The sequence below is a fragment of the Helicoverpa zea genome, chromosome 18, assembly GCF_022581195.2.
Source record: "Helicoverpa zea isolate HzStark_Cry1AcR chromosome 18, ilHelZeax1.1, whole genome shotgun sequence".
Taxonomy (NCBI): Eukaryota; Metazoa; Arthropoda; class Insecta; order Lepidoptera; family Noctuidae; genus Helicoverpa; species Helicoverpa zea.
Window position 1 is genome coordinate 1,054,248 of NC_061469.1, and position 19,311 is coordinate 1,073,558.

The window sequence follows — 19,311 nt, forward strand, 5'->3', positions numbered from 1 at the left end:
CACTATTTTCTGCAAACTATACCCATCTATCGTGGTATTCACAAAAAGGACAAAGTATAATTTTGACGTGAAAAACTTCCTTTCAATAAATGTCTCTGTCTTTGTTGTAAGTATACAAGGGTAGTATACATATAAGGGAGTATATAAGGGAGTATACAAGGGTAGTACATAAGGGAGTATACAAGGGTAGTACATAAGGGAGTATACAAGGGTAGTACATAAGGGAGTATACAAGGGTAGTACATAAGGGAGTATACAAGGGTAGTACATAAGGGAGTATACAAGGGTAGTACATAAGGAAGTATACAAGGGTAGTACATAAGGGAGTATACAAGGGTAGTACATAAGGGAGTATACAAGGGTAGTACATAAGGGAGTATACAAGGGTAGTACATAAGGAAGTATACAAGGGTAGTACATAAGGGAGTATACAAGGGTAGTACATAAGGAATTTTACAAGGGTAATACATATGGAAGTACATAAGGAAGTATACGAGGGTAGTACATAAGGAAGTATACGAGGGTAGTACATAAGGAAGTATACAAGGGTAGTACATAAGGGAGTATACAAGGGTAGTACATAAGGGAGTATACAAGGGTAGTACATAAGGAAGTATACAAGGGTAGTACATAAGGGAGTATACAAGGGTAGTACATAAGGAAGTATACAAGGGAAGTACATAAGGAAGTATACGAGGGTAGTACATAAGGAAGTATACGAGGGTAGTACATAAGGAAGTATACGAGGGTAGTACATAAGGAAGTATGCAAGGGTAGTACATAAGGAAGTATACAGGGGTAGTACATAAGGGAGTATACAGGGGTAGTACATAAGGGAGTATACAGGGGTAGTACATAAGGGAGTATACAAGGGTAGTACATAAGGCACTATACAGGGTAGTACATAAGGAAGTATACGAGGGTGATTAGGTTTTACACACCCGATATATTAGGCCAAGTCTGGTAGAAGCACTAGTTTAAACAGGCCTTTGTCACAGTACTGGGTAAATTGAATCGCCAATATCAGTGGCAATTTCAGCCGTATTGCTAATTAACTAAAGTTGTGTTCCAATTGTTATCGAATTAGTATCTACGCCGCCATTGTGTTCGTACATACTGAGTACAGTTGTGGGAATAGATGATCGTTCAATTTATTTACCTTCATATTGTAAAGTTTGTCCAGTCTAACCAAGGGGTATTGGGTTGCCCGGGTAACTGGGTTGAGGAGGTCAGATAGGGCAGTCGCTCCTTGTAAAGCAGTGGTACTCAGCTACATCCGGTTAGACTGGAAGCCGACCCCAACATAGTTGGGAAAAAGGCTCGAAGGATGATGATGATGATATTGTAGAGTTTGTATGTACATATTATATGGATGTTTTTTGAGACTCTTTCACACGGAAACTACTGAATGGATTTTGATGAAACTTGGCAGTAATTGGTAGTTTTAGAAAATACTTATGTAGTGTACATACATTTTATTGTACCAAAGCCTGGTAATGCTTTTCTTTATTTCTATGAAATTAATAAATAAGCTACATTCGTTGTATTTCTCCATATAAAGAAGTACTGAAAAATAATCTGTATACTACTGATGTAATAAAATAAAGCCTACATTATGAAAATAAACTTCATTGGAATATCAAAAGGAAAACAGAAAGAGAAAATAAAAGCTTGTAAATAGTAGTTTTATTTAATCCTAAAGCTCATTTTCTGTTTTTGCGGTTAGCCGACGCAGCCGAGTATCTCGACTCGCAAATGTGTATAAACCTTTATGCTTGTTACTTTTTTAATTAATCGGCATGACGACAGTAACCTACTTATGAATGAAATAATTAATGAGAACAAAATTGAATTTCATAACTCTTCACGTAATTAACACTAATATAATAAAGAAGAATCATTTTTGTTTGTTTGTAAAGGCTCCGAGACTATTGAATCGATTCTTTTATTGAAAAGCTACACTCTTCTGTATTCTATCCCGGTACGGGCAGAAGTTCCCAGATAGTAGAAACCACGAGAAAACGGCTAGCGAAAAAAATTAATAATGCTAAAAATGAATCCCTATATTCCTTGGTGACGGCATCACGCATGTACGGCTGAACCGAGAAAATTAGAGAGGAAGTAGCTTAGAACCTGGACAAGGACATAGTTGGTTACCATCCAGCTACGGGAACCAGTTATCTCGGCATGCGAGTGAAACCGAGGGAGATCGGCTAGGTATAATATTAATCAACTTTTGAGGTTTTACTTCGAGAATCCGCAAAACCATACTATCGCTTTACATGTAGGTACAACGAAAACGCATTTCGGATTACGAAATACCGATAATAGTTGGAAATCGGTTTCGGAATTAATTTTGGATGCTGGTTTGTCTCTCAATTATATTTCGAGTTAATTAAATTCATTGCAGATATTTAAAACATTATTAATTCGTAAATGATTGATGCGAGTCAAAAGTTTAATTACGCTAGAATAATTTGTTTATTTAAGATTACATTAATTTTTGTTTTGGATACATTTTTAGCCGAACATCTTTGGCAGTCGTTACGGGTAGTCACAAGTCAGTAAGTCTGACAACCAGTCTTACCAAGGGGTATTGAGTTGCTCGGGTTGAAAACGTCAGATAGGCAGTCACTCCTTGTGGCACACTGGTACTTAGCTGCATCCGGTTAGACTAGAAGCCGACCCCAACATAGTTGGGAAAAGGCTTGGCATATGATGATGTGTTATGTACCTACCTATTTATACCCATTTTGTTATTTTTCCCGTTTAATAGCGACTAGTTAATCGATGGTAATGCAGTTGCTTGCATAATTCATGTGCATAAAGAAACAATGGTAAAACCCCATGGTAAACTGACAGCATTTACATGCATGTCTGATGTGCCGTTGAATCACTTGGTGTTAAATTATAATGTTTTTTGTTTTACTGACAGTAAAATTTTACTTGAGAGGCTGACGAATTCTGTAGGGAAATTTTTGGTGATATGCTGCCAAAGAATGCTTTGATTTTTTGCTCACTTATCGGGTCTAAATGCTCTTTATGAAAAACGGAGCCATGTGCGAGTCGGACTCGATCACGAAGGGTTCCGTACCATAATTTATAAAATGTGCAAAAAAATCACGTTTGTTGTATGGGAGCTCCCCAAAATTTTGTTATTTTATTCTAGTTTTCAGTATTTGTTGTTATAGCGGCAACAGAAATATCATCTGTGAAAATTTCAACTCTCTAACTATCGCGGTTCATGAGATACAGCCTGGTGACAGACGGACAGACGGACGGACGGACAGAGGAGCGAAAACAATAGGGTCCTTTGGGTACGGAACCCTAAAAACGATTTATAAACAGCCTAAAATGAACCCCTATTTTATTCAAAATAATAACAAACAAACAAAACAACATCTGAATAAGGCCAGGAGGAGGACGATGAACGAACAATAACCTAGTCAATAACCAAATAAAATTATCAATCAGTGCATATCTCTTTATCAATCAGTATTATTCGGTGCGTTCATAACAAAAGACGCAATGTAATCGAAACGGCGGCCATCTTGGCTTATTTACCGGTACTGATTGAGTTTACGTTACATATCCGATAGCTTTACCGGTTTCAATCATAAACGATATTTATTGATGACGGTTTTTTGTGTAAAATATGGCTTATTGAATGTTTACTTACCTACACTACATGTATAAAGTTTGATGTTGTGTTATATTTTTATATGGATAGGCTTTTTTTTTAAATTGTGTGTGTGTGTGTGTTTTCTTGACATTTAAATCTGTGTAGCACGTAGAAAAGTAAAATTTACTGATGATTAAAACAAATATGATAAAACTATTTGATGGAACACAAACATTAAAAAATGCAGATTTTTAATAACTTGCTTTCCGAAAGCAAAGAATGATAAATTAAGTATGTTCACTATATCGGGTGTGTCGTTCATAATCACATTAAATGAAATGCGTTAATATACTGGTTAATATATGTCGATTAACACAAAGATAAAAGAAAAATACGTAAAAATAAAAAAATGTTTTTTTAAAACAAAGTAAATGGAATAAAAATGTGCAAAAATTAGAACACCATATAAAAGTCAGTCATTACAAACAACTGATTCTCCCTTGAAAACTGACAGCTGTCAACTGATCAAAACATACGATACTCCTAACTTTATCTCTGCTTTACACATGATGTTGTAAATTATAAAAACGAAAAATGACTCCTGTGGTTAAACCACTGAATGGATTAGGTTATTTTTTTATAATTCGCCATAGAATATCATAAAGTATATGCGATATGATTTAATGTGATTGTGAAGGACACACCCGATATATCAGCTTGATCACATAAATAAACCACTGGGATTAATCTCACCAAGGAGTTAATAACACAGCTTGTAATTTAACTAAAAGGCTCATTAATGTACCACTTCAATATAAATGAAACTAATTTATTTAGGAACGCACTTGTAGATACCAATCCCAAATAGTTTGTAATCCAATCACTGAAATATGCTGCAAATCATTTGCTATCCCAAATCCAATTCAGCTTAGTGTGATCTCTATTTTGAACCGTGTTCAGTGGTAACAGAGTTCAAGATCAATCGGTGAGTAGAGGCCAACAAAAAGTTCTGTATTACGTATTCCGAGGGCGTTGGGTTGAAGCTTAGAGCGTTTAACACACGGGACACGTTATTGAAATGCGTTTTCTTCTTTTTGCCAAAGGTGTATAAAACCGCCACTCATACATGTACGTATGTATAAGTGTGTCAAATTTATACTTGTGTTTAGTTGAAAAACGAAATAATTCTGATGCAATGTAATTCCACCTGTTTAGTTTTTTTTATATTCTTTATTAATTTTGGCAGCTTATCTGAGATTCTTCTGCACTTTTGACTGTCATTAATCTTTTCGTTGTACAATACAGATATTGAAATAAAACTAAGTTAAACTTGAAAACTACGTTCTTATTTATTTAATTTACATCATGTTTAACAATTTTTTGGTGCACGTTCGGGATGATGTGATCAAAAATGCATGAGTAAGCAATCACTGCCATGCCTAAATTGGCACAATTTTTTCATAGGTGTTTATGTCGGTTCCGGTTGATTAAATGATCTAAGGGTTGAACTAACGAAGAGGTGTGTAGAAGGTACTTGGATGACACGGAATCGGTCCCTACCCGATAAGTACGGTTTTAGGGAGTAAGTCTAATTCCGTTTTGTGATACCGATGAGAGTTTCGATAGGGAATTGATATGATTTTCTAAAATTCTGTTGATAAAGGTTTTTTGAATATTATTATTGATAAAAAAAAACATGTTGTGTTAACCATCATCATCTGCCAAGAATTTTCCCAACTATGTTGGGGTCGGCTTCCAGTCTAACTGGATGCAGCTGAGTACCAGTGTTTTACAAGGAGCCATTGCCTATCTGACCTCCTCAACCCAGTTACCCGAGCAACGAGCAACCCAATACCCCTTGGTAAGACTGGTTGTCAGACTTTCTGGCATCTTACTACCCGCAACGACTGTCAAGGATGTTCAAATGACAGCCGGCACCTACAGTTTATCGTATTTTCCGAAACGCAGTGTATAAGATTTTTCCTTGCATGATAGTTCATTTTAAAATTGGATATTTTATATCTGGTATCTGGTCTGAGGTATACAATCTGTAACACAGCTTTCTCAATAAATCAATTAATTAACCTGAACGACCCCTATAAATAATAATTTATTGGAGACTCTAATCTGGTAATCCAATCCCAAATTAAACAACTTATTTATGAAATATTGTTAATATTTTATCCCAAATCGGCTTTCATAATTAGTACTATCAATTTCTGTAATTAACGAATATTTTCAAAGTATTTCAAATCTAATTAGAAATAAAGAGGTTGATATTTACGAAGAATAAGATAAAACATTAATATTCTATTATTTATATAGCTCTTTTTAATTTTTTTGACATTGACTGATTCTGTTAGTCTATCACGCTTTTACAGTTAGTTATCATATTTTAGTCAATTATATAGTTTACTAGCCGTTTTCCCGCGGTTTCACCCGCGTCCTGTGGTAACTACTACTATGTTACTCGTGGATAATGTAGCTTTCGAACGGTGAAAGAATTTTGAAAAATGGTCCAGTAGTTTTTGAGCCTATTCATTACAACCAAACACACAAAGTTTTCCTCTTTATAATATTAGTATTGATAAACTGATCTTCTTACCCTCAAAGACTTTCCATGGACTTTCTTGGTGATTTTTCTCTATGAAAACTACTTTTTGACACCGTGCAAGAAGCTTTTTTTATTTACACGCAATCCTTTGACTTTACCCTACTACTTTGACAATTGCAATATTTCTAAAGATATTTTTGGGTACTAAAAATACGCAAATGACCATTTTACCTACCATCATAAGTAGGTAAAAGGACGAAGGTATTTTAGAAAATAAATGATGGCCTTCAAGGCTGACAGTATAACTAAATAAATATATTTCTATCACGATAGCATAAATAATTCAAGCCTTGTCCGCCATGAAATATGGTGGCCACGATTTCAGGGGGTGAATAAATAGAAATTGGTTTCACAGCTCATATTATTTCTGTACTTTTTCCTTTTTTACCGACTTCATAAAAAGAAGAGGTTCTCAATTCGGAAGTTTTTATTTTTCCAGTCCTTAGTTACTACATTACTTCGTTACTTCGTTATTACTTACGTGTACATAGGTAAAGTAAGTTATAAAGCTGCAGAGTTTGTTAGAACGCGCTCATCTCAGGAACTACTAGTCCAATTTGAAAGATTCTTTTAGAGTTAGAGTGCCCATTTATAAAGGCAGGTATACATATAATTTCTATTTGGATGCATGGAGTAGTTCCTACAGGATGCAAGTGAAACCGTTGGCGGAAGATATAGGTTCTTATAGTACCTAATCTCTATCTTGTTCCACTAGAAAAAGCTGCTTCCAAACCTTAACCATGCACTTAATTAATCAATTAATCTGATATTAACTAACATTATTGATAGTCTTACCTTTGGTTTGGGGTACGGAACCCTTTGGATTCTTATCAGCTAGCTTGCTGGTCGCATACGAAATCTGTAACAAGCATATAAAATACATTCAATTTTAATATGTTTAAAAATGGCTAATTAATAGTATCTTATAGCTTCCACCAGCGCTTTCACCCGATTCCAGTGAGAACCACTTTTCGCATCTGGATAATGAGTAGCTTAGACCTTCCTCGATAAATGGGCTATCTATAGATAGCTCTTGACAGATATTTCCAAGTTCAAATGAAGTAATAACTTAAATAACCTCTCTTCAGCTTTATAATATTCAGTAATATATCAGAATAATATAGCTAATATAGGTACTATCTATTTATAAGTAAACATCCAACATTGGTCAATTTCCTCCTAAAAACAACAAGAATTTCCATCACGTTTTTCACGTTGCAACTTCGAAAGTAAAAGCTGAAAAAAGCCAAAACTTCCTCGTACAAGTCCGTGAGCGATCGCCCGTCAAATATTTAGCCTTTGGGAGTACCCTGTCACCGGCCACCGGGCAACTTTGAGCTCACAGCGGAATACCAAACTAACTCCGAAAGTCCGACTTAAAGTATTGATGTAACCTGTTTGGGTCAACGGAGTGCGTTTCCGCACGAAACACAAACTGTCATGTTGCTGTCAGTAATATTTGACAGTGGTGTCTTCCCGCGCATTTTAGGGGCTTCCGGAACTATTTACAAGCATTGATAAAATGTTCGTTGAGTTTTTACACAGGTTGAAATAAATAACTTATTTTGCCCTAAGCATTTTTTAGATTTTATCAATCGTTGTACTATGAAAATGTAACTAATGTACCTATTAGTAAAACACAACATTCAAAATAAAGTAACGAAGAGATGGAAATTATTAGAAATCTAATCAAAATAATTTGACAGTGAAATGTAATTTTGCTCAGTAACACAATCTTCAGTAAAAAGACTTGTTACGGAATTATTTTGAACTTGTTTTAATGTAAAGTAAGAAAATATTCCGACGAATTGAGAACCTTTTTGTGAAGTCGGTTAAAATGATTTTTTTCAAGTTTTTTTACATGACAAATCGGGAACTGTTGAATATTCACTGAAATATTATTTTATTATCTAAATCTGTTTATTATGCGGTGGAGCGTTATAAACAGATAATGTTAAAATTCGGGAATTTCTGTTAAATGGAGTATGGTTTTGGGGTTGTAAATGCTATTTTTGGCTCAATATCTTATTATAACAATCTATTTATCTCAAACAGTGAAATAAAACAATAATATTAAAAACACTTAAAATAGCAACTTAAATTCTGACAAAGGGACCTTAACCTTAAAAATGACTCCAAAGAAACCATAACTTGTCAAAGCCATTTTCTTTTCCCGCCATTTTCCGTGTACCATAAACGGCGCGATCCGTTCCAAGCACAATATTTAACACGATATTGTGCCCCGGTTGCCTATACCGCCTGTTTACACATCCCTGGAGCAGTTCCGACTTGTTAGTGGACGTACTGTGGTTTCAATACGGTTTATTTCACGCTTTTTTATGTATTGAACATTCTTATAAATGTTTTATGTAATTTCTAGAAAAAATTAAGCGCGGAAAAATTGACAGGTAATTTTTTCATCTGTGGTTAGGTCATAGACAATTTGTTAAGATAGTGAACCTCTTTTTATGTTTTAATGAAATTGAATAGGTGAGGTTTTATGTTCTTCATAAAGTTTCTCCATAAACCCTTAATATTTTCGCTTTTCTGGCTTTCATAAGATATTTTTCTTAGGCTAAACCCTGTAATGCGGTTTTCGCTAGCAGTTTATGAGGTAAGTTTAATAAATAGTGACGGTGTTAACTTGCGACTACTTTGCATACCCCTTGAGTGCCGTGCTTGTTTCTAAATGTAAATCAGCCTCGAGATAACAGTTTTCTTGTGAAGTAAGTTATTTCGAAAATTGAGCATTTGTAAAGCTATTTTAGTGTCTTGGATAAATATTATACATTCTTAAAATTAGGGAAGAATTTAAGAGAATTATGAAATGATATTTTGAGGCTTATTAATTGTTTCCTATCTAAAAATATATTTTGATTTTTAAAGACTCTAACTCTTTTTCTTTTTACTGGATTTTTAAAGGTTAAGTGCGAGTATCAAGATAAAAGACCATAAACAACAGCCCATATTTTTTGTCTCCACCTAACTGAGGCATAAAATTAGCAACATAATACTTGGCAAAGTTCGACGAAGGCCGACATCACCGTCTAACTTTGCGTCACTAAGTTGAGCCCTTGTCTGAGAACTTAGTCTGCAAACTTAAAATATTTCATTTCTTGCCTTTTCGCGCCGACAATGACGGTCATAGTCATTTCTAAAAAAAAAAATCTTAGACTGGCGTTGAGAGCCGCGAAATTGAATTTGGAACACTTTGGTAAGTATTTCTTTCGCATATTCAATGTGAAAAACGAATGCTTACTTATGAATCTTGATTCAAGCAGACACATTTGATAAAATTCTCGATTCAAATCTAGTTACAGAACGAGAATGACAGCAATGTTCTACAGGATTTAAATTCATGTTCCAAATTTAAATTCAGGTGCGAGTGGGAGTTTGAAGCCATTCAAAAAAGGAACTCATGGCAACATGATTTCGAAACATTCGTGTTTCGTAAGTTAAAATAAAAGGGAATTTTGTAAGTATAGAATATTGTATTTAAATAAAACTTAGTGTTTCCACAAAAATATGAGGTTCTTTTAAAAATAATTTCGTTGTATAATGGCTTAAGAATGCTTCTCAACTTTGTTGTTTCTCTAAACCTTTTACGACTTTACTTTCAGCTTCTTTTTGTACAATTTCACACAACATACGCTCCCAAGTTGACAATAAGTTTCAATAAAATCCTTTACTTTGCGGAGTGGCGACAAATCGCAGATACATAAAACATACTTAGGTAAATGTATGTATATGTCAATAACTTGAAATATATGTTATTGGAGGCTTTCACGCGCCATCAATTTTCACGATACCGTAGAGGTTACGTAGAGGTACGGGGAGGTAGCTGTGACCTGCGGTTTTGTTCGTTCGTGACTGAAAATCGCAACATTTAAAAACTTTTTTAATACTACATGTGCTTATTTACTTCAAGTCGGCTTTACATGATGTTAAATAACGAATTTGCTTTAGTCGGCTTTTACTTCATTTGATGTTAAACAACTTATAAGTATACAGTTTTTTATATAATTGTGATCACACATAACTTCAGCAGTCAGTTTCTCGTCAAATATCTTTGCATTTCTGAAGTCAGCAATTTAAACACATGTCCAATAGTGATTTTAGAGTAATTTTAGCTAAAGTGAAGTTAATTTTAGTGCAGTAGGGAAAGTAATCATACTTGAACTATACTTTGATAAGTAAATATTTTTCAATACAGTAATACTAACTTTAGAAAATACTGGTCGCCATCTTGGATTTATACATGTTCGTGTACATTTACCGTAACTGGTAGATTCAAGTGGTTATGAATTATTTCGCGCTCTATTTCACTTGATTTCGTAATGGCTTGCCGTTCATAATACCAAAACATGTGTGCTAGCGTTTGTTGTGCCAATGAAGAGTTTTTTCTTGAAAATAAAATCATGCTATCGCCAGCAGTTTTGCTGAAATAATGGAAATAGTAAAATATTAAAATTAAATACGATTTGCTAATCATGTTTGTAGATAATATATATTAATCGGCGGATTGGCAGACGAACACGCGTTTTAATGCTAGTAAACTAGTATTTAATACGCAGTACACGTTGAAAGATTCACTAAACTACGCGTGAAAAATAATCTAAACTGAACATTCTATTTTGAAATTAACCCAAACTAAAATCTATCGACAACAAAACAAGGCTAACACTCATACACAACCACAATATTTATACCACTTAAAAAACAGCATAGGTAGAAACTTTTTTAAACGCAATTTTAACCCTATAAACATTCAATTGAGGGCAGCGAGAAAATGTAACAATTTGGTTCGAAGGCAAGTCCCGGGGGTCGAAGTGACCGCGTAGAAAGGGTTAGATACGGTGCCGATTTATTTCTATTACCATGTGACCGCGGTCTCAAGCGGGTCTCGAGCATGATTATTTTATCCCAACATATGGTTTTTGCCGGCCATTCGTTAAAAGGCGCTGATCCTACGCTTATTGGTAAGCTGGTATTCGTTTTAATGTTGATCCTTGTTTTCGGAAACTGTTAAGAAGGTTATATTTTGCGCAGATTTTCTGTTATGGATGACGTCACAAAATGACAGGGTAGCTTTTTATCAGTAATGCCACTAAACAGGTATAGTTGGTAATTGTTTTTTCCTATGTTTGGAAAAATAATTTATTTGAGTGTTTCTGAAGGGTTGGTCCCATTTTTTTTGCTTTTGCGTATCTCAAGGATCTTAACAATATTTAGATACACTTTTATCTTACTCATATTTACTAATGACATAAAGGCTTTACGTAAGACTTTATTACAAGAAGGGAAAAAATTAAAGACCATATTTGCTCCTAACTTCGACAAAGTCATACCCAGACCACGGTCTTTCTACATAAAAACCTTTTCCTGCACCAAAGACAACAATAGCGTATCCCACCAGTGTATTACATTCTTAACCTTTCCCATAGAATAACTTGCGGGTCAAGATGTACCGATTGGGTTTTTCCCGGATTAAATTTCAGGCACTTGGCTCGTGGAAGGGTTGACGCGGGGAGGATATATAGTGCGGCGCTGACAATAATTGCTCTGTCGCATGTCTGGCCGCGCCTTTAATAAAGAAGAGGATTTTATTCGAATTCGGATTTCGAATTTGAATAGAATTCTTGGGATTGCGGAAATGTATTTAAGTTAAATGTATTCTAGAAGGTTTTTTTGTTTTTATTCTGAATGTATTGTTTTTATGTATTACTCTAAATACATGTGTGTTAATTAGAATAAGTTAACTAACATAGATCTTAAGTATTACTATTTGTTTTACTAAAAAAATAAGTCTGAAATAAAGAAGTTGAATTCAAAAGATTGCATTTTAAATATTTTTTATTTAATTCGAGGATGATATTAAAAATTCTCAGTTTTCGCTATATGAATCTCTTTTAATCATATTTTTTTAACATGAAATACCTAGCTCTCACACCCAGTTACGGTAGAAACATTAAAATTATGCTTTTTCACAGTTATAACAATAGAAACACGAAAACACACGAGATCTAGCTTCCAAATCCCTATTCCAATTAATCCCAGATTTATCTATCTATTCCGCCATTTTACACTGCAGATTAATTTGAAAAAGCGCGGCAAATGTAAACAATAAATCGCTCTAAACCGTTGCTATGGTAACGACAAATATTGTAATTGAATTTTTGGGACTGTAGTAGTGTGCGCCACGGATTCGCCCGTGAGTCGTCGATCCGTGACTTTTTTCTTTATTTTAAGGATCATTTTTAATCCTTAATAGATTTTTATTATACCTTAACTGAAAGGGGCGCTGAAACAGATTTTTTTTAAAGGGTCGATCTGGCGATCGGAATGTTGTATCATTATTATTTTACTAGTTTCCGCCCGCGGTTTCGCCCGTGTTTCGAGATAACTACTTCCCGTAGCCGGATGGTGATACAAATCCTATGTTCTGCTTCAGGGTCTAAGCTACCTCCCCTCTAATTTTCAACTTAATGACGCGCGTGACGGCGTGATCAAGGAATATAGGGATTGATTTTTATATCGGGTGTGTCGTTCATAATCACATTAAATGAAATGCGTTAATATACTGGTTAATATATGTCGATTAACACAAAGATAAAAGAAAAATACGTAAAAATAAAAAAAATATATTTTTTTCAAACAAAGTAAATGGAATAAAAATGTGCAAAAATTAGAACACCATATAAAAGTCAGTCATTACAAACAACTGAAATTCTCCCTTGAAAACTGACAGCTGTCAACTGATCAAAACATACGATACTCCTAACTTTATCTCTGCTTTACACATGATGTTGTAAATTATAAAAACGAAAAATGACTCCTGTGGTTAAACCACTGAATGGATTGGGTTATTTTTTTTACAATTCGCCATAGAATATCATAAAGTATATGCGATATGATTTAATGTGATTGTGAACGACACACCCGATATATAATATATGTATGCACCTATACATGTATAGATTATGTGCTGACATTTAAGTAAAAAAAGCATTGCAACGAACAAACAAACAAGCTCTTCAGCTTTATGTATCTATAAGAATACCTAACAAGATACATACATATATGAAAGCTTGTTGAAATCGCATCCAAAATCTGTGTGTTTACTTTATTTGTAGTTGAAGTAAGCCCGTGACAAGGGTGTTGTCAGTTACACTCGAACTCAGTGTTGCCTGCTCAATCGATAAACCCCACGTTTCATGTTATGCACGTAATAATTTCGTTTTTAGCCGTGTTGCCTACAATTTTAATGAAGTTTTAAATTAATTTTAAATGTGCGGCTCTCTGTACGGTCGGTTTTACGGTTGCATTATATAGTGAAGGTAAGTAAATAAATGCTAGAATGAGGTGTTTTATGACCACTTTGAAAATAGGTCAATACTGTACATTTTTTTTAATTTTGTCACCAGTAGTAGGACAGTACCTATGTCCTACTACTGGTGATAAAATTATACACCAAATGTGAAGTAGGAAAGTATTATTTACATTAGAAAATATTTAGATGTCATTGTTAAAGATAATTTGGACATTAATGGTGAAGGAAAACATCTAGTGGAAACCTGGACTATTAAGTCTGAAATACCAACCCGCCTTGGGCAAGCGTGGTGATTAACGCTCAATACTTCTCCGTGTGAGAGGAAGCCTGTGCTCAGCAGTGGGATGCTAAAAAGGCTGATGATGATGAAACTTTTAAAATTAAAGCTCTATGAAGCGGTTCCACCCGTGAGCCATGAGTATGGCTAAAATCCTCACATATATATATACGACTGCTATTTTCCTGTTTACGTACCCGTCAAAACAGCACAAAAGCTGAAATTATAGTCCGAGCACCAAAGTGAGCCGTTAAAAGCTTTCAAAATAAACTGTCCTCAATGCAACATTGTACAATTGTCACTAGCATAAACTCTAAAAGCTAAACGTAAAGAAACGCGAACATAATAATATTTAACGGGTCCATTTTTCGCAACGTTGCGTCAATACGAAAATACTTGGACTATCGAACCGACTGCAGCTGCTATGAGCACAAATCTCAATCCCTCACAAATGAACATAGAGTATTTAGTTAATCCAAGCTTAAACCGATGAAAATGTATGGTTATTCCTTTCCCTTCCTTGTTGTAACTTTGACAAGTATTTATCAATAAGAGTGTATGTGAAAAAGTCTGCCAAAACAAATACCTAGTGATAATTCACTCTTATGCATTCTCGATCACATCCATTATTTTACAAAAAAAATGCCTTAACTACGCTGTTTTATCCCTAGCAAAAAAAAAAACAGCAACGGCGTATCCTGTTGGTTAAATTCTAGCGTGAGTACCAAAATAGAATATTGAACTGTTCTAGTGTTATGGCAGTTATAAAATTCTCAATTTGAAAGTATTCAAATGGAACTGTACGACACGGCTGCACGATGGCTGCATGCTATTTGACCGGGAAACTATAATAATGTTTTTTTTTCTTTGTTTTTAAAATTGGAATCGAATCATTATTGTGTTATTGAGCTTCATTTGAACAAGCTGTAATATTCAGTAATTTAATTAATCATCATCAGCCTTTTTATCGTCCCACAGCTGCTCACAGGCCTCCTCTCAAGCAACGAAAGGGCGTTAATCACCACTGTTGTTCAATGCCGGTTTCATACAGGTTTTCTCGAGATGTTTTTCGAAGAACATGAAAACACATTATACAGTTAAAATATAGAAACTCTACTTAACTAAGGTCTTAAGTTCGTATTTATTTTCATAACGAGTAGTGTGTCTATCTTTAGCCACATCTTAGCGAGCGACGAGTCTGTGGTCAAACGCAAACCCACATGGATAATTATGCTCTAGACTGCTCCATTTTGTAAAACAACGCCAATTAGTTTTATTTACAGTCGATTAAAATTATTTAAAGCTTTGACTGAGCAACTTTATGATAAAACTTTAACAACAAAAATCTCATCCATTATACAATTTAGCTGCATATCTAAGTGAGTCGGAATACCAGGCAACACTTTTTAATTTCGACGTTGCCAGCATCAAAAATAAAGCTCACCATTCGAGCTAGTGTGATTAAGTTTTTCCATTCTGCAACTCTTCTTTGATGAGTTATTTTCAGTGGCAACACGACGCGAATGGAATTTCAAATTTAAAAGTTTCCTTGTCATCGCCGAGCCGCGTTCGCTGAAAATCAGGAACTGATGCAATTTTAAGAGCAGTCCCGTTTTACTGAAATACATCTACCGTCCTAGTTTTCGCGCTCTTTTTGGTGTTCCATATTTGCCGTTGAATTAGTACCACCATGATTCTTTTTCACCAACGAGGTGCAACGTGAATTAGTTTTAATTTTAAAAGAAAACAATAGCGACTGGCCGTTTGCCAAGCCCTCGGGAATTCATAAAACTGAAATTTCGCGAACAATTTGCAATGTCAATTGTTATATGGTTAGTTGAGGGTTTAAATATGAATTTTAAATTGTGGTTACGAATTTTGGAGTCTAAAATGTTTCGTTCAAAACTGTGTTTTTCATTCCCCTTACTTCCTTTATAGCCTAGCGAGCTACTTTTTCAAAATCCTCGGTATTACACTACAATACTTAATTCCTTGTTTACACTCTGGATAATAATATCAAAGAAACGAATAAAACCTATTTGTTCCAAAAACACTTTAGGTAATATAAAAGCTTTAAACCTAACACCAAAAATGCAGAACTTACGTCTATCGGAACGCTGCACTCCAAATTTGAAATTCCGAATGGAACACCGAATCATGTCCGATAGAAAAGAGAAAAAAAAACGGGCGATGGAAAAAAAAACATCGCCATTGAAACGGAAAACAAAAGGATTGGAGGAATCCTTGCCGTAAATGGTCGTATCTATAAAAAGGTGCCAACAATGGCCGCCGACTGAAAAGAGATTTCAGAAATCACAGCTATCGCGGAAATCACAAAGATTTTCTACGCAAATCGTCTATAGTTTTATTTTTCACACGTATATAATAATATTCGGTTATCTCTAGCTTGTTTTTCATTCTAACGTGTTATTGTTACAGCGGCCATTTGCATTTTTGTCGTTTCCTTAGTTTTGCGCGGGAATGTTGTTTTCGGTTCCAGATTTCCGCAACTGGATTTAACATTTCTGCTGTTTGCTATGACTATCATAAAAGTTTATATATAGTTTCATATGACGCTTGTCATGAAAACTATTTGAATTATAGAAATCTCATTCGCGTACAGTTAAACGAGAAAGTTTTTATCAAAGAGTTTAGTTGTCTTTAAATCCAAGACAAACATGTTTGGTTTGATTCAAAATATTCGTTCCATACTTGAACTTTATTTCTTTCATTTTATTTTCCTAGTACGGTTTTCATTTATGAACTAAATTGTTTTTCATAAAAATGTTATTAGAAGTCAGTAGTTATTCTATAAATAACAAAAAAGGCTATTATTTTCCATTTAAATACCACAGTTAAAACAACTCAGTTTTTATTTATGTTTTTATTTTATGTAAATACTTATGTATACATTTGTTTATTGAATAAAAGTTTACAGACTTACATTATTGTTTTTGAAACTTATCTACCATGTAGGTAATACATAAGTAAGAAGGTAAGTATCCTCATCATAAATGATAACGACTGCTTTCCTTAGGTCTTTGGAATCCATTATGTCTGAAAGCTGATGGCAATTATATGAAATTAAGGACAGTTATCGCTTTTTGCCGGAACCATTTCCTGAAAGTGCTGTGGAGGGTTCCAAGGTGATCAACATGTGTTTTTATTTTAATCGACTGCGATAGGCTAAGGTGGGTAAAAACCCACCGTACTCAACTGCATCCTGACTAGAAGACGACCCCTACAAAGATGAAGTGATGGCAAATAGGAAGTGGTGAAGGGCGGGCGTTTTGGGGGCTGTCTTTTGTTTTTGACGTTCGAAAAGTGCTGATTAACTATTAGCCTAATTTGAATAAACGTGTTTGAGTTTGAGTTGAGTTTGATGGGAAAAAGCTCGGTAGTTGATGATGAAGTATAACAACATTGTAATGTTAATATTTGTCAAAAGCACACCTCTCACGTCTTGTCGGATAGTCGGATATTACTCAACCAAAGCCATACGTTTGACACAGTACGTTTGCACAGTGGGCCCGCGCGTGCGCTCCCAAGCGAGCAGTTGTGAAAACTGCGCAAGGTCAGCGTTGCAGCAATGTTGACATGTGTCAGGTTGTTATTGTATTTAGTAACAATGTTTAATGGGATCTTTGTCATGTGAGAAATGAGAGAAGAATTGAAGATGGTGTGCTAAAGTTAGCTTCGTAAAACGTAAATCAATTTTAGTCTTAGACAGAACAGAATAACAAAATCTAGCGCAAATGACATAGATAAGAACAGCTTGGTAAAAAGAGAAGATAGATTTGGGAAAATCCCATGGCAACCTGATTGCTGTTTTTATCATCTTAATACTTATGAATTTGTCAGCAAAAACTGAATGGTTTAAAAGAATAGTTAGCTAGGTTTTCGCGTGTCCCCAAGGAAAAACGCATAAAGGTGGCTTACAATTTTGTCAGGCTCTAGCTAGACTATTTTTGTACATAATTAGATTTTGGAGTAGGTATTAGCGCAACAGGTAAGACAGACTCATTTTCCCATTTATAATATTAGTAAGGATCAACAGTAAGAAGGAAAAAAAATAACAATGAAGTCAAGAAAATGTGTAATCGGAAACCACGTAAGGCGATTATCACACTGCCCCGCATGATGCAGCGTAGTGCGTGGATGCGTTTTTTTCCGTTGCTTGTAAATATCTCCGTTTGTATGGAAAACACGCATAGTCCAACACACTGAAAATGCATCCACGCGCGTTCATGCGGATCACGCACATACATGCGGAGAAACACTCTCCCCGCGCGTAGGTGCGGGGCGAGACGCAAGGTATGGCACACTGAATCCCGCAATGCCGCGCGTGATTTGAATGGGCGTGACGTGTATATTTGAAAATGGAACTCGCTGTGCGTGAATTTACAAAACGCACCTACGCGCGTGAGTGCGTGAAAAACCCGCACGATGATGCAGATCTGCACTCCCGCAGGAACGCGCGTAGGTGCGTCGACACGCAAGATGCAGCGTGATGCGGGGCAGTGTGAAGATCACCTAAACGAAAAACAAAACAATAAAAAGGCACTCCAAAATTATATTTATTTTGTCAAAGTATCTACAAAAATATACACAAACTCGCAAGAATTTTCTTTGATCGTTCAACAAAGCACCTAATTAGCCTCTTCATTGATTTTAATTAGTTCCTCTGTTCTGTGTTTTCAAATAAACAATAATGTGTTTCGGCCTTGTACAAATTGTTGACAAAAAGACGGACAAATTGTTCTGTCCATGTATAGTTGTCCTTGCTTCGTAAATGGGAGACTGACGGTGCGCGTCATCGCAGGGTTGCATACTAAGTTATAATAATGCCACTCATAAAATGATGACAATAGTGCATAGTTACCTATGTAGGTATAATTCTAATGCTGCGCAAAACATGACATATAGAGAGCCTACAACCCACATGAATAGCTGCCTATCGTCTTCCCAACTATGTTGAGGTCGGCTTCAAATCAGACTTCCAGATATTTTGATAAAATTGAGCTAGGGAAAAGGTGATGGAAATCCGGCCTTTACGGACACCTTACAGAAAACAAGTGCAGGGAAAATATTCTTTGTTTGTCTAGTTTTTACAGCAGGTGGTCTAATGAGGAGTATCATTTGCTTCTTATTCAGATGCGATAAGTCACTACCTACATCTCGGACATTAAAAACATCAACTCGACAGCCCTATTCCATGCGCACGCGCTCCGTCCCTACCACTATGTATGCAAGTCACAAGTATCAAGGCTAACCACGCTAAGTACTTAGTTATCTAAGAATTAATTGGTTAATTGTTATTTTACCGTCGCGACGGCTATGTGAGGAAAACCTTTAATGTTACTGTTTGATCATGACCTTATTTTAATGAGGCCTGATGATTATGATCATCTTCATTTGATTTTAAATCAATGTTTAATTAATAAATAATATGAAATATACCTGCGTGT

At 35.2% G+C, this 19,311-nt stretch overlaps 1 protein-coding gene across 2 annotated transcripts in view; it reads right to left on the reverse strand.

Annotated features, from left to right (window-relative positions):
- The window catches only part of LOC124638952 (Ig-like and fibronectin type-III domain-containing protein 2), a 190,166-nt gene that overhangs the window by 65,963 nt on the left and 104,892 nt on the right, over positions 1 to 19,311 (reverse strand). For both annotated transcript variants that reach the window (XM_047176130.1, XM_047176129.1), the window contains exon 4: positions 7,032 to 7,095. The gene's annotated coding sequence lies outside the window, so the exon portion shown is untranslated. The remainder of the gene's footprint in view (positions 1 to 7,031; positions 7,096 to 19,311) is intronic.